This window comes from Microtus ochrogaster, chromosome 5 (genome assembly GCF_000317375.1).
Source record: "Microtus ochrogaster isolate Prairie Vole_2 chromosome 5, MicOch1.0, whole genome shotgun sequence".
Lineage (NCBI taxonomy): Eukaryota > Metazoa > Chordata > Mammalia > Rodentia > Cricetidae > Microtus > Microtus ochrogaster.
This window is the reverse complement of record NC_022012.1, coordinates 49,493,381-49,508,839: the sequence shown is the minus strand read 5'-3', so window position 1 is coordinate 49,508,839 and position 15,459 is coordinate 49,493,381. Positions and strand designations below refer to the sequence as shown.

Below are 15,459 nucleotides of genomic sequence, written 5' to 3'. Positions count from 1 at the left end.
CCACCTTCCCAGTGCTGAGATTTGAAGTAGGCACCGGAATGCCTGGTCTTCTCCATTTTAAACATAGCCCTTCATGTTTGCAAGGTAAGCACTTTGCTGTAAGAGTTGTCTTTCCAGCCCCCCTTCCACATTTTGAGGCCCCAAATTCATCTAATATGTCTCTTATCAGGACCCCTCAAGACATCTATCTCCTTGTGTTCATGCTTTTCTTTGAGCTCTTCTTGCCCTGCCTAGGGATGCCATTTCTACCTGAGACTTGGTAAGCTTCCTGAAAAGGGAACCTTACTAGAGTCTCAGCGTGTTACTTTTCTCATTGTTGTGACAAAATACTGGACAGAAGCCACTTACATGGGAAGAGGTTTACTGCAGCCCATGGTTTAAGGAGGAATCTGGTTTCTCATGGCAGAGAAAGCAGAGTGGGGAGTGGCTCGGTCTGTGGCATGGGAGTTTATCCTGCAACCTACTCATCTTGATGGATTTGGCAACAGAGATCTTGGTCCAGATAGGCTGGGCCCATCCTCACTGAACCACTTCGGAAAGCCATACCTCCTACTCCAAAGATCCATCACCTTCCCAAACAGCCCACCAACTGTAGATCGAGTGTTCAAACATAGACGGCTGTTGGGAACACTTCACATTCTACCCATAACAGTGCACAAAAAAACATTTGTCAAATGACTGTTGGCTATGGGTAGGGGAGCCTCACAAGCTACCACCTGTGGATGAGATGCCAGAAGCAATCAATTACTGCTGAGAGAGAATCAGTCTTCCCCAGGGATGGGCCCTCTAATTGGCTAGCCAATATCCAATGGTCAGCCCTAAAAACATATGCATAAAAGCAACACTAAATGGATTCTGCAGATTGTATTTATTGTGTGTGTTTATCACAATAATTTCAGAAAAAGAGGCCATTAATTTGAGAAGAAGTGGGTGGTACACAGAAGGAGGGAGAGGGGAGGAGATGATATAATACAGTACAGATATATTAAAAAAAAAAAGAAAATGAACTGTTGTGTGTAAGGTAGACTAGTAAGTCAGAGGCTGTACAGAAACAGGCCCATCCTTCATTCTCTTGGAGTATTCAAAAGAGAATATTCAGAAAATTAGATGAGTGTATTTAACACTTAGAAGGAAAAATCTTTATATAGCTGGTAATACAGGAAACAGGGGAGGTGTTTTTCTATTAAGAATAAGGTATTGATCTTCAAGAAGAAAAGGCAGAGAGCTTAAAGAGCCACCTCAATGCCAGGCTTTGGTGAGGACAAAATACAGCCCCAGTTTGAAAGGTGTTCATGGATCTCTAAGAACTGAGAAGACCCAGCTGAGGGAGTTCTAAGGGTTAGTCTTATATCACTAAGCTGCTCCGAGATCCAGGGCTGTGATGTGGTTCATTTCAGCCACTCTCAGTTTGTAGATGAACATGAGGCAAACCATGTTTAATAAATGTCAGCCAAATTACTGTATCAATAAAATGAAGTGGAATTGCTTGGTGCAAGAGTTCCCATCTAGTCACATCATCAGATAGATACAGACTGTGGTGTCTGGATGTTCATCTCAACATAAGCCACTGCTAAATACAATGCTCAATCTTGTAGCCACGTTAGACATAGCTGGCCACTCCTTTGAAGCACTTTATTAACTTGGTTGTCAGGAGACCATCCCATCTAGTGTCAGCCTCTTCCCTCATTGGGTATTCTTATTTCCATCACTGGGTCTTCCCCTTGACCTCTAAACTTTGATATCCCTTAGGGTTCATTGCTATGACCCTTTCCCCATCTGTCCTTTCTTTCTTGTCCCAAGAAAGACATTCAAACTTGTGGCTTCAAATGTCACCTGCAGATTATCTCTAAAATGTCTGCTTCCGGCCCTGTTTTCTCCCTGGACTCCAGACTTGCATATTCAACTGCCTGTTTGACATCTTCAATTAGGTCTCTAATAGACTGTGAAATGTAACATGATTGAAACAGAATTCCTCATTTCCTCCAGTTAGCATCGCCTCCTCTTCCATCCCCACATCGATAAATGGCCATTTCATCCTTCCAGCTGTTCAACCCAAAAACTAGGAGGCCAGTCTCGACTCTTTTCTTTCTCTCCCACCCTGAACCCAATACACCAGCCAATTTTGTGGGCTTCGCCTTCCAATTGTACCCATATTCTAACTGCCTGATCCCTTTCCACTGACAGCCCCACAGCCAACTCACCATATACATTACCCAGGATACAGAACCCAGTTATTCTCCCCTTGCCTTCCTATGCCTGCAGTCGATGTTTCATGGAAGCCACATGACCCTTCTGAAACAAATTCAGTCATTTCACTCGTGTGCTGCCAACCTTCCAAAGATGTCCCCATAAATTTATATGCTCCACATCGTCAACGAGATCTACATGGCCCTATAAGCTCCTTTTCCCATCTTATTCTCCATCACCCTAATTTCAGCATTCTCATTACACAGGCCTCGCTGTCCTCAGCAAGTTATCAAGCTGAACTAAATAGAAAGCATTAAAACCTATTATGAAATATTGTATAAAGAGGTACTTGAGATATCAATAACATAAAACTGTGAAGGAACAGAATTCCTGTAGTTATTGAGTACAGTCTCGGGTTTGCAAGATGGAGACTTCTGGACCTGAATGGTGATGATGACTGCCTGATGCTGTAAATACACTGAATACCACTGAAGTCAATGGTTAAACTAGTAAATTTTATATGTGTCATACCACAACAGAAAATAATTCAAAAATACTCTTAATAGGTATGACCACAACAGTGGGTAATAATTACCAATAGGTATTATAGATATCTATATTGTGTTTGTCTATGTGTCTGTGTGTAATATAGATATGGGTGAATAAACATATCTATAATATATCCATAGGTAATCTTATCACAAAACTTTTTGGGCTAGAGAGATTGTTTAGTGGGAAAATACATCTTCTGTTTAAATGTGAGTACCTGAGTTTGGATCCCCAGCACCCATGTAAAAAGCTGGGTGTGGTTTGTGTGCCTGTAAACCCAGTGCAAAGTCTGGTGGGAGGCAGAGACAGGAGGGTCACTTTGACTAGCTGGCCAGCCAACCTAGTCAGAAAAAAAAAAAACCAGTGAACTCAAGGCTCAGAGACAGAGCTTGTCTCCAAGGAATAAAGTGGAGAGTGGTGGGGGAAGAAACCAATATCCTCCTCTGGCCTCCTACACACAAGAGCTGGTGATATAGTTCAGTTGGTAAAGTGTTTGCCCGGCATGCATGAAGCCCTTGGTTCTGTCCTCAATGTTCCATAAACGAGATGCAGGGGTACATACCTCTAACCTCAGTACTCCAGAGATGGAGACAAGAGGATGAGAATTTCAAGATCATCTTCAACTGCACAGTGAGTTCAAGGCTAGCCTGAGATGTATGAAACTCGGCCTCATAAGAAGGTACACCCGTGAGAGCCGAGGAGAGGGCTCAGTCTATAAGTTGTTTGTTATGGGAGTATTAAGACCTGTGTTTGGTCCCTATCATCCATATCAAAGCCAAGTGCCATGGCACACAGCTATAATCCCAGCACTGGGAAAGTGGAGATGGGAAGATCCCTGGGGTTTACTGGCCGGCCAATCAAGCCAAATCAGAAGTTCCGAGATAAAAAAAAAAAAAAAAAAAAAGACTGTGTCTCAAAAATTAAGATGGAGAGGGACGGAGGAAGGTACTTAATATGGATGTCTTGTTTCCACATACACTGTCCCACATGCACACGTGAACAAACACACACACAGAGCACTTTACACCCAATGTGGCAATTGTATTTGACTATAAACAAAGTCTTGAAATAAATCCTATGTGTAACCACCTATGGACCTCACTCAGTGTGGTCAATGACAATGGACTTGTCTCCATAGGAACTGGACACGAGGCCTCTAAAGATAGCCGTACTCAGGTTTTCGAAGCAGCCTCTCCCGGAAATCTGGACACTACCTCTCTGACTCAAGCCAATCACCCACAAATGAACAAGATGTGGCAAAATTCTATCTCCCTAATGTGTCATTTGACAATGTGGTGTCCTTTGACACAGACCAAGCTACAAAGGGGCCTATGGTGTAAAATTAAGGGTTTATGATAGACTAAGGTTTCCTCTTGCCAAATGCCATTCATCTACACTTGAGCCTTCCAACAAATATAACTGAAGTATAATCTGAAAAACCAGCTCACTCGTGTAAATTATTATGGTGCTACTGTTTTAAGACGCGGTGTGGTTTAAAGGAGTGGAGAAATTATTTTTGGATACTTAAACTACAAAGTTCGTTCCTATCATTGGGCAAAAGAGGATGCCAGAATCTAGAAACGTAAAGGAACCTGTCTGCGGTTATACTTCTAGTCTGTGGGAAAGCTAAGACTAGATTCCAGAAACCCTGATGCTTTAGGCTAGTATGTCTTTTTGAAATTTAAAGTACAGACATGTGTTGGAGGTATAGTGCATTCAGTTCTACACTGCTACAATAAAGAGAATAAATATTATAATAAAGCAAGTCATATGGCTCTGGAGACATCCCCAAAATACAGGATATTGACATTGCTCTTGGTTGCCCCCCAGAACTAGATAGTAAGACCCTATTGCTGAAGGCGCTACACAAATTGGTCACAGAACATGGAACAATTAAGTTGGTACAGATCAGGAAGCTTCCTCCCCAGTGGCTAGCTTTCATAATACTGGAGGGTGCTATCTAGCTGCTAGTGGGAAATTTTAATAATCTTACCCAGTTGTGAACCTGGCAAACTGTAATTATGACCTGGAAGGCAAGATATAAGCATGCGTGCAATAATGGTACCAATGCTATGGGAGTAACCAGCCACTCTGATTAGATTTAAGGTCCACCATAGAAGGAAACTCATGCCTCGTACTGTAAATTTAGCCATGAACCCATGATTGGGGAGCACATAGGCCCTATAAGTGTACCTCTTGTTGTCATCTCTACTTATTGGATACCTTATCAAATGGTCCTCTAAATGTGAATGTCTCTACCAGCAGATTAAGTGCAGTTCTCATACCTCATCTGGAAAGTTTCTTGGTGTAGTGGATGGTGGTTAGCATAGAAAATCACAACTAGTGTACAGGTGCAGAGAGGAATTGTCAGCAGAGGGCTCACACCTCCTCTCCCAGGCTCAGTCACCACCATGGAAGAGGGGGCAGACAGTAAGAGCCAGAGGTCGAGGAGCATCAGTCCAGAACAGGGTCTTCTGGATATAACTGGATCTCTGTACTCAGGATCTCACAGCAGCTGTGGTTATCTGCACAAACCTAAGCCAGCCAACATTCTGTCAAGGAGTAAGAAGGGATGCATGAGCCTCCACCCATAACTGAGGAGCTACGGACAACTGGTGGCTTCTGGAGGAGGAGGAGTCAGCTTTCTTCAAGGGTGTGGCTTCTGGTAGATTGACCATGCTCCCAAAGATGGCCCCACACCCCACATGCCAGGATCAGCATAAGCTGGGAATCAATAGGTTATAAATAAATTTAAAAAACCACAAAATTGGGGGCAGGGATGTGGGGGTGGATTGGGGGGGAGTTGAGGTGAATATAATCAAAATATATGGTATAAAATTCTCAAAGGATTAATAAAAACTGAAAGCAAGTTGCATGAGTATTTTGACTTCTCAATAAAAGTTCCATCTATACTATTCTGTGCTCTATATTGTGTGTGTGTGTGCACGCATGTATGTGTATATCTAAAAACAATGTATGGGGCTGGAGAGCTGGTTCAGTGGTTAAGGGCACTTGCTCTTACAGAGGACCTGGGTTCAGTTCATAGCACTCACATGGTGGCTCACAACCATTTGTAATTCCACTTCCTAGGGTTCCAATATCACCTTCTGACCCCTGAAGGTACCAGGCATGCATATAGAACAATACATACATACAGGCAAAACAATTATATATATATATATATATATATATATATATATATAGTCTAAAAGAAAAAGAAAAGCAGTATACAAACTTTAATCTATGATTCTTTATTGCTAATGATCCTCTGAATGGTTTGAAAGATAAACTTTCTCGTGCATGGCTAACAGAAGCCTTCAGTCTGTTACAAGATGGAATAAATATGACCTGCTATAAGAGGAGGCATCCTTGTATCATTAGAAGGGGGGGGCGGAACTAGTACCAGCAAGTGTGTAAGAGGGACAACTAGAAATGGCTCCATTGCCACCTGTCTTTGTCCTCAAACTGTCTCCACTGGTCTTCTCTTTTCTGGCCTTGAAGACAACTTGGACAGCTTCAGGTTTCTGCCCACTCAGAGGTGCAAGAGCCACTTCATTTAAGGCTGATGTTTAGGTATGAACAAGACCTCATCTTGTCTAAACCAAGTCCAGTCATTTATCCAGTTCCAAGCTCTTTCCCTCACTTAGTAGAATGTGCTGAAGAGGTGGAGGCAGAAGGATTGTAAGTTTGAAGCTATCCTTGACTACCCCTTTTCTATGGTCATACTACCCTGAAGATGCCCAGTCTCCTCTAAGCTATCTCTAGACTGCCTGTTAGAGAGCACACTGGAAGTCTTCCGTGTGTGCTATCCCTTCCCCAAAGGCAATGAACAAGCCAAAAGTAATCTTCAGCCAAAGCACGTTTCTTTCAAGGATGGAGTCTTAAAGTCATCCAGAAAGCATGCAATTAACTGTCATGGTCTTTGGGTGTGGTATGCAATTTCTACAACTGCATGGAGAAAGAACACGGTGGCAATTGATGATTGGAGGTGGGCTTTAAATCACAAGTCTACAGCCATATTTTCTAACACCCTGGAAGATGACTGAGCAATTGTGGCCTTTCACCAGAGCCCAGAGTACCTTGCCACGCAGCCTTCACCCCTGAAGCCGCTGAAGGGCTGTTTTGGAACGGCCCTTTGGTCGGAAGGAAAGTGGTGCGCAGGACTGGCACTCCACAGGTCAAACGATGTCTTCAATCACAAACCACTCAGAGTTCTGCAGAAATACTATTTTTTGTTTGATAAACTTATTATTACTGTCCTAACAGTATTTTGTACACTTAAAATGCCCAAATAAAATATCCCAAGGATGACTGTAGTAATGCTGTTGCCTCTGGACCTTTGGGCATTAAGACGGTCTGCATTTTGTAGCTATTTTATTTACATCTCATTATTGATGAAATAGTCTAGTCACTGCTTAGAAACACCAAGGCTATTTCAAATTTTAAAGCCAAAATTATCTCATGCATAAGTTACAATCTTCATTTGACCCAAAACTGCCCAAACTCTATAGAGTTTACAAACCAGACCGTCACTGAATTTTCTGTATGACCCTGCAGTTCTCACCTGAGGAAGATTTTTATACCCATAAGACATTGGTAATTTGGGGAAAATTCTGGTAATCATACTTGGAGAGGGTTGGCAGCATTACAGCATCAGGTGACACGGACCAGGAATGCTGCTAAACATCTCAGGTAATGCACTGACCGCCGCAGGGTGTGCAGGGTGTGCAGTTACCTGGCCCAGACTGCTGAGAGCGCGGGAGTGGGGAGTTCACCGTGAAGCCTCAAGATGCAAGCAGCCTCTCTGGCTCTTGGTGCCTCCAGGGTTAGAGGAGAAAGTTGTTTGACTTTTTTCTTTCTTATTCTGTGTTTTTTTAATTAAATTCTTTCATACGATGTATTAAGTCCTGTTTCTTCTCACCCCCTAACTCTCCCCAGATCCTATCCACCTCTCTACCCATCCAACTTTGTTTTCTCTCTCAAAAGAGAGACAAAGGGGGGGGGGAGAACTGAAACAAATAAAAATGAAAATCAAAACAAACAGGCAAAAGACTAATAAGACAAAAAAATGCTGGAAGGAAACAAAAAGTCCACAAAAATATCATTGAGTTCATTTTGTGTTGGCCATTCCTGGGAATGGGGCTTGCCCTGGAATGTGGTTGACAGACCTAGTGACACTCCGTTGAAGAAAAAAAAAAAAGTCATTATATTGACAGAAGAAAACAAAGTCTGATTTTTCACGACCTCAGAGATAGAGCAGATACTGACAAAAACCACATACCATCCTTTCCTGCCACTGATGGTACCAGTGACAGGATTAGATTGTGTGCACACATGTGTGCACATGTGTGTGATTACAGGCATGTGTGTATGTGTGTGAGTGTATGCATGTGTGTACTGTGTATGCATATGAGTGTGTGAGTGTGCACAAGCATGCGTGTGCATGTGACACATACTTATACATGTCAAGGTTAGAGGTGGACACAACTGGGCTCATTTGGACTCAGCCTAATGTTTTGAGGCAGGGTCTCTCACTTGAACTAGTGCTCACTGATTGGCTAGACTGGCTGACCAGCAAGCCCCAGAGACTGGCCTGTCTCTACCCCCTGCTTGAGGATTATAGATGGCTGCGACTGTGCTCCCCCTTTTTGGCATAGGTATTGGGTATCTGAACACAGTCCTCGTGTTCGTAGACCAGGTACTTTACCATGGGACAGAAAAGCTTTTCCTGTGTTTTTAAAGCAGATGTCCCAGCCCCAGCTTTCTGTTAACTTTAATGTCCTCTTTAGCTGGCACTGTGTGGGGAAATGCAGACCCAGAATGGAGCGGCCCAGAGAAGGTCTCCCACAAGTCTGAGGGTTATGGATGTGTTTCTTGTACCCTCAGCATCCATCTCATGGGTGGCAGAGGACTGGGACAGAAAACAACACACACACAATTCTACACAAAACAATTCAAAGCCAGAACCCTGATCACTTTAAAATAGCTTCATAGGTTGGGAAGAAGTCAAGCTACTTTTTAAGTCTTAAGCCATTCCCTATGCTCTTATTCTTTTTAGTTATTTTAGTACATCCCTCCTCATTCCAAAAGGTTCTCAGGGGGTTGCTGTCCCAGTGCTGTTGACGCAGTTTTCTCCTATAAAGCCTGTGTGCACTCCAGAACCACCAATATGGGCTGCAATTTAGGATTTTGGAAGGCCCATATAAAACTACAATGCCTTAGCAGATAAAAGACAGGAGTTAAGTTTCTACTGTGTGTAAAGGGTTGGGCTGAAAGGGAGAGAGCTATTTTTGAAAGGTTTAAGTCACAGCTGATGTTTTTGAGTAATTTGTGGTCTGCCAGTGCGATAGGCTTCATGCCCAAGGGAGGATGGCTGACGTCACAAAGCAGGCTGCTCTCTGTGCCTCCCAGCAGGCAGGCTACCAGGCAAAGTCCTCAACCTCTTAAGCCCTCTGGTGGGGAAGGGGGGCAGGGCAGGACAAGGTGAAAGTGGCCCAGTGGGGAATGTGCTGGAAAGGAAAAAAAGGCCTGAGGGGAACTGAATAGGAGCTAGTTAAAGGGGTCTTGATGTCAGGGAGAAATGCTGGGATTTTATTCCAAAGACACAAGGGGTATCTAAACAGGAAGCGATAATGATCAAAGGTGGCACTTAGTGACTGCTGCTCCCTTGGCACAGCCTTTGAATCTTCATTTCCTAAAGCCATGACATAGCTCTTCCACAGGGGGCCCAGCCAGTTAACTATTTCAAGTTCCATAGTTAGTATGCAAGGGCCAGGATTCAAATCCCAGCAGAGCTCAGACTCCTTAACCACATCAGCCCGCAACAGAGCAAGAAGCCTCCGAGTGTGGAGGGGAGGCAGAAGGACAGAGTTTCCAGGAAGCAGTCAGCAGGCTTGGATGCTGCTGAGCCATCAGGAAGGAAATCTGAGAAACAGCTATCAGATTTGTGACCTTTACAAAGAGGGGTGAGGACAGGAGCCTCCTGCCGGGCAAGAAGGATGACAGCAAATCCAGCCCTGGGGAGGAAGTGGCAGCAAAGACAGGTGACAGGTTCCCACACTTCGCTTTAAGGAGTGATCCTGCAGCAGAGCAACCTTGACTTTATTCGAGGGTTCCCAATATATTCCATCCCACTCTTGCAAAAATAACACATTTTAGTAATTACAATAAGGGACAATTAGCTGCTTTGCATGCAGGTGAAATGCAAAAATTTAACTATGTATCGGGAAACTATTGGGGAGAAAGAGGACACATGAGCTCCACACAGCTCGCTCTGGGGCTGTGATGGGAGGGAAGCCTCCCAAGCCATTGCCCGCAGTGTGGCTCCACACTGAGAACATCTGTCTGCTCCCAGTCTGAGCTTCCAAAAACCTGAGCTGCAAAACAGACATTCTCAGACAGATTCTTTGTTTTAATGAGTGGTTAGCACTGCAGTTTTCATGCTAAGTCAAACACAGTTTCAGGGAGACTATAGCGTTGGAAAGGGAATTCTACTTATGACAAAGAATTTGGAGCCACGAGGGCAGCCATTAGAGCTCAGAAGAGAAGGGGGGGGGCAGGAGGAGGAATTCTTTCATCAAGGCCTTTTCCCATGACTATCAGCTTCCTTCAGCATCCTAGTTCCTTCTACAGAGTTCTAGGTTTGACTCAGTCCCCAAAGTTTCTATGATTTTGCTGTGTCCCAAACAATGCTTCTGCAAATTATACATGTGCAAAGACATATAGATGTGAGCTCAGGAGTGTGGGCCAAAGGGACCTCTGAGTGTGATGCTTCTGGTTCATGCTTGCTGGTCACACTTCTCAGACACAGTGACAAGTGCTTTGAGAGTGAACTCACACCCTGACGCAGGCAGGGAAGACACCAGCGGGTATTGGATAATGTTTAAACAACGTAGTGGCTTACTACAGGTAGCACAATGATTAGTCTGCTTGGGTGAAAAACTGGTATGAGTGAGTATAGATTCTTTTCCTTTCGGCGACACAGGCTGAAAACTTGGCGGTTGGCAAAGCATTCTGGAGTCTCCTTTGGAAGTCATCAAAAGCATTGTGCAGCCCAAGAGGAGGGGAAGCCTGGCAGGACCCAGGCGTCATGGGCCTCTCCGTATGCTTTGCTGCCCTATCATATGCAAAGAATGACACTCAGGGACTTTCTCTCCATCTCTGTGGAGCCCGATTCTCCCCAGGAGTTTCCTCTTTCACAATACCAGAGCAAAAGAGAGACAATTTTTTTTCTAATCCTTTTGCACTGTCCTTGCTGTTCCTCTAAGGAACATAAAAGGCCACTGCAAGGAACAGCAAGCGCCACCACTAACAATAACAAGAAATGCGGGAAGCTGGAAGGATTCAAAGACGCCACAATGACTTGTCACCCCCCCTTTCCACGGCACTCGGGGTAAGAGAGTAAAAAAACCGTCAAAACCTTGGTCTTCCGGGGTATTTGTTCCACAGAGGAGACAGATAATAAACTCCAGAAAGACTTAACGCCGTGTCCCCGGGAGTGTTATGAATGCAAATGAGGCAGGAAGGAGGGATGCCTCATTAGGGTGGGTGGACTTGTTTTGAAGGCACTGTTAGACTTTAAGCAAAGCCTCAAGGAAGTAAAGGAGCCAGCCCTGACAGTACCTGCAGGAAGAGCATTCCAGGAAAAACCCTGCTTAGCCAAGGCTCCAGGTAGAGAAGCAACCAGGAAGCCAGTATGGGTGGATCAGAACAGGGTGGAAGGTGAGAGAAGTAAGGGGCAGAGACTGCTTCCCCTGCAATCAGAGAAAAGAGAAAGCCCGGAGTCTGAGCCACACTGGCTTAGCCTCCAAATCAGGTCTGCTCCTCTGTTGTTTATTGTGGGATCCCAGCGCCACATCTGTACACCTGACCACAAAGGGTAACTGCTAAGGGACATGGAATATGAAACTCCCTATCCGGACACAGCAAATGCCAGGTTCCTACCTACCACCCATCCGGTTCCCTCAACCTTTCTCTAGTTGTACAGTTCTTCCCACCCAGCTACCACTGTGGCTGAAAAAAAGTGTTTAGAAGCAGATCATTCAAGGGCCTTTCAGATATCAAATATCTATTAGCAGGTGAACAAAAAACAGGAAAAACACTATTTGTCTATGAACATAATAATCATAAGAGAATAACATTTTAGTTTCTGCACTTAAAAATCTGGAGCAATCCGTACCAAACTGTTAATGGTGAACACTGGTAATAGTTAGGACTATCAAACATTTTGACTACTGACTTTCAACCTTCTGATTTTTTTATGACTGAATGTTCTGCAGTGAACAGTTATTACATTTGCAAAAACTCACAGCATAGACCAATGCTGACAGATGCAAGGGAAGTCGCTGTCTGGCCTTGCTCTGTTTAGATGTCGCCCCGCCCCACTGAAGGCCACTATGACCCACTTTAGGAACACTTGTAGGGAGTTCTAGGGTCCTAGGCTGAGATCTGGACCAGAGAAGGTCCCAGATGAGTTCTGTGACCCTCTATGACCCTCGGCTGGTTCCATTTGAAAGGAGAGGATGGATACCCCTTGCTACAGCTCCCATTGAGGAGAGAAACAAACCAGTGAAGTTTAATTAATTACAATCAGCTATCTGTGAACTTCTGTGACTCACGAGTGCTGGCACTATTTTTTTTTTCTTTTAAAAATACTAAATTAAAGCTGGACAGTGGTGGTGCAGGTCTTTAATCCCAGCACTTGGGAGGCAGAGGCAGGTGGATCTCTGAGTTCGAAGCCAGCCTGGTCTACAAAACGAGTTCCAGGACAGTTGAGGCTACAGAGAGAAATCCTGTCTCGAAAAAAATAAAACCAAACAAACAAACAAACAAAAATCCACTAAATGAAGGGATATTATAAGTAAAACTCCATCTTATAACTAAACAATTTGCAAGGCCAGCTAACACAAGGCAGCTCCCGGTGTCGTACTCACAATGCATCAGAACATGTGTTATAACCAGTTACAGCAGAACCCGTAGCTTGAAAACAGCAGTTCTTTCCTCTCCCCTCCGAAATGTACACTCTAGGTGAGTGGAATCAAAAGTAATGCCAAAGCCTCCATAATTGCCCATATGGCTTTTCCTAGTTAAAAAAATGTTTCAATAAAAAATAAGTAGTACAGAAATACTTTTTATTTTGTATTTTCCGAGTTGACCTTTGCACCAAGAAGGGTGCTCATTTGCACATTACATAAAATTCTGCTCGCATGGGAGGCAGTAGACAATTGTGGGACTCCTGCCTGGCAGGGGTGCTGATGCTTTCAAAGGGAAAATTCTTCTCTTCCCCAGAAACCAACGAGACCTCTCCTCATTTTCTGCCTCTTTCCGGTGCTGTCGGGATTCATCTTGAGTTTATCTGGCCATAGGCTGGAAATCTCCAGGGCAGAAAAATTCCACCTCAGCATTCTGTAAGCTCTGGAAATTGAACTCTTTCAAAACGGAGTATTTTCTGAGAGGCCAATCTTTTATACAAACTGTCTATTATTAATAGGAGTCGGTAGAATGAAGGAGGTAACATCCAAACTGTGCTCAGTGTCCAAGGAAGAAAATGGAGCTCGTAGAACTTACACCAATCTCATACATTATACCAATGCACCATTAAAAGCTATATTTTCCATAGGACATACTTTTCAGTGGATTCTTTACATTCAACTGTAGCTTTCTCACCACGAGTTCAATTACACAACCTGAATATAAAATCCAGCAGTTCCATTAGGCGATGCTTCCATTCATGACACTGCAGCCATGTGTAAGTCCATGCAAACTGCTGTGTGTGTGGCAAAGGCCAACCCCTGAACTGTAAGAATGCGCTTGTGGAAAAGGAGCTTAAATATACACCCATAAGCACACATACAAATTCCCAGAGCTGTGAGTAACTGCCACATTTGTAGGAGCCAGATGACAGCACATGGCTGGCATGAACCCCTTCACCCCGTTTCGGCACCCACAATAAGTGTGGTAAAGTCACTGTGATGACTGGCAGTGACACCTGTCCAAGCAGGGTGGGGTGGGAGTGTGGAAAAGACGGAAGCGCTCTGCCTGATTTCTAGGTACTCCACGGCTTTAAACTGGTAGTGAAACAAATTTTTGAATGTAATTGATTATGGAATGGGGTAGTTTTACAGCAGGATGCCTTGGACCCTGTTTTCAAAACCACACTCTTGAACAACAGTTTCCCATTTGGGAGAGCCACAAAATTGGTATGGTATCTGTGGAGCAGAAAAATCGCACCAGGGCCTAAATGCTCACGCACAAACCTGATCTTAATGAAAAGGTGGCAGCAACACCCCCGGCTCCCTAAAATTGGGTGTGATGCAGACAAATTGCATCTTTACCCTGCTCCAGACTGTGTGACCTTGGGCAAGTCAGTCAACCTTAAGTCCCAGCTTCCTCATCTCCAACACAGAGATGGGCGCCCTGAGGGCTCCAAGGAAATCGGTCACAAATAACTTAGCTCATACTGGGTCCATATGACTATATCTCATTATTTAACGTGGCACTACAATCTAGCTGCCATATCCCACATCTTCCCCTAGTCATTTTCCTTTTGGGCTCCCAGTTCTTTCTATTCTTTTCACTATGTTATTCTGGAGGAGGGGGCATTAGGGAAGCAGTTACATACGTTCCACTTTGCCCCACTCTTCTTCAAAGCTAAGTAAAAAGCCAGGGAAATAGGTAATATACACCAAAGAGAAACTCAGTGCTTAGGATATGGTGGCGCATGTATGTGGGATATAAATACATCATAGGATTTCAGTCTTAACATATAAGGCAACAAATCATACGTGGATTTATTTCAAAAGAAACAAATGACAGGCAACACATTAAAAGAGGATAGAAGGAATCTATATGGGACTATTATTATCTCAGTATTATGACACAGAACGGAGTATGGGGTCTGACTTCCAACAGGTGGATAGCTTTAAACATTTACGGATGCAAAACCGCGATGAGTTTGAGCAGGCAAGTCTCAGAGATTCAATTCAAGGTCTCCTTTTTTAACAATTTTAAGAAAGATTTTTCTGGGTTTAAGCCTCCCTGTCAAGTTAGCAAGCAGGGAACTGCCATAGCTTGCACCTGTCCTCTGAACAGGATGCCAGGTTGACAGTGAAACCCTTTATCCTTTCCAGACCGTCCATCCTGCCGCTGGGGCGCCTAGCGACAAACCGGGGAAGCCCACTAGGAAGTGGTCACGACCGAGCAAGCCACAAATCCCCAGGGTGTGGGATTTCCACCTCTACACCACGTCTGAAACCCGAAAATAGGCGCCCGCTTGCTATACTGCAATGGGATTCCCCTCAGGAGCAAACCTCCCGCACCCCAGTTTTCATGTTTTATTAATAAATGCAAGATGGCACACGGAGGCAAAGAATGGGAGGTAAGCATCTGCAGCTGGACCCGAACCAGGGCAGTTTGCAAATATAAATAAGAAGCATGTGACAAGCAGATCCCCAGGCTGGAGCAGAAGACCCGGGGCTGTCCCATAGATGGTCACCCGGCTCCCCAACCCGGGGCATGAAGGTCAGCTACAGGATCCCAGTCCTCCAAGGCACTCACCCTGCAAACCGTGACCCGCACCTACCCTTGCCTTGCTCACCCGCGGCGGGCCACGGCAGGGGAAGCCCCGGCGGCTGCCGGCTGCAAGAACACGTACCTGCTGCCGGGGCTCAGGATTCGCTCTGCTCTGCGGCGCTGGGCCCGCGCTCCCGCTCCCGGGGCTCCCCC

At 44.6% G+C, this 15,459-nt stretch overlaps 1 protein-coding gene across 3 annotated transcripts in view; it reads right to left on the bottom strand.

The window, feature by feature from the left end:
- The window catches only part of Tmem266 (transmembrane protein 266), a 108,916-nt gene that overhangs the window by 93,293 nt on the left and 164 nt on the right, over window positions 1-15,459 (bottom strand). Inside the window, exon 1 of one of the 3 annotated variants that reach the window (XM_005347390.2) lies at window positions 15,389-15,444. The exons of 1 other annotated variant lie outside the window; for it this stretch is intronic. The gene's annotated coding sequence lies outside the window, so the exon portion shown is untranslated. One more of the 3 variants, XM_026779467.1, reaches the window with a different exon arrangement.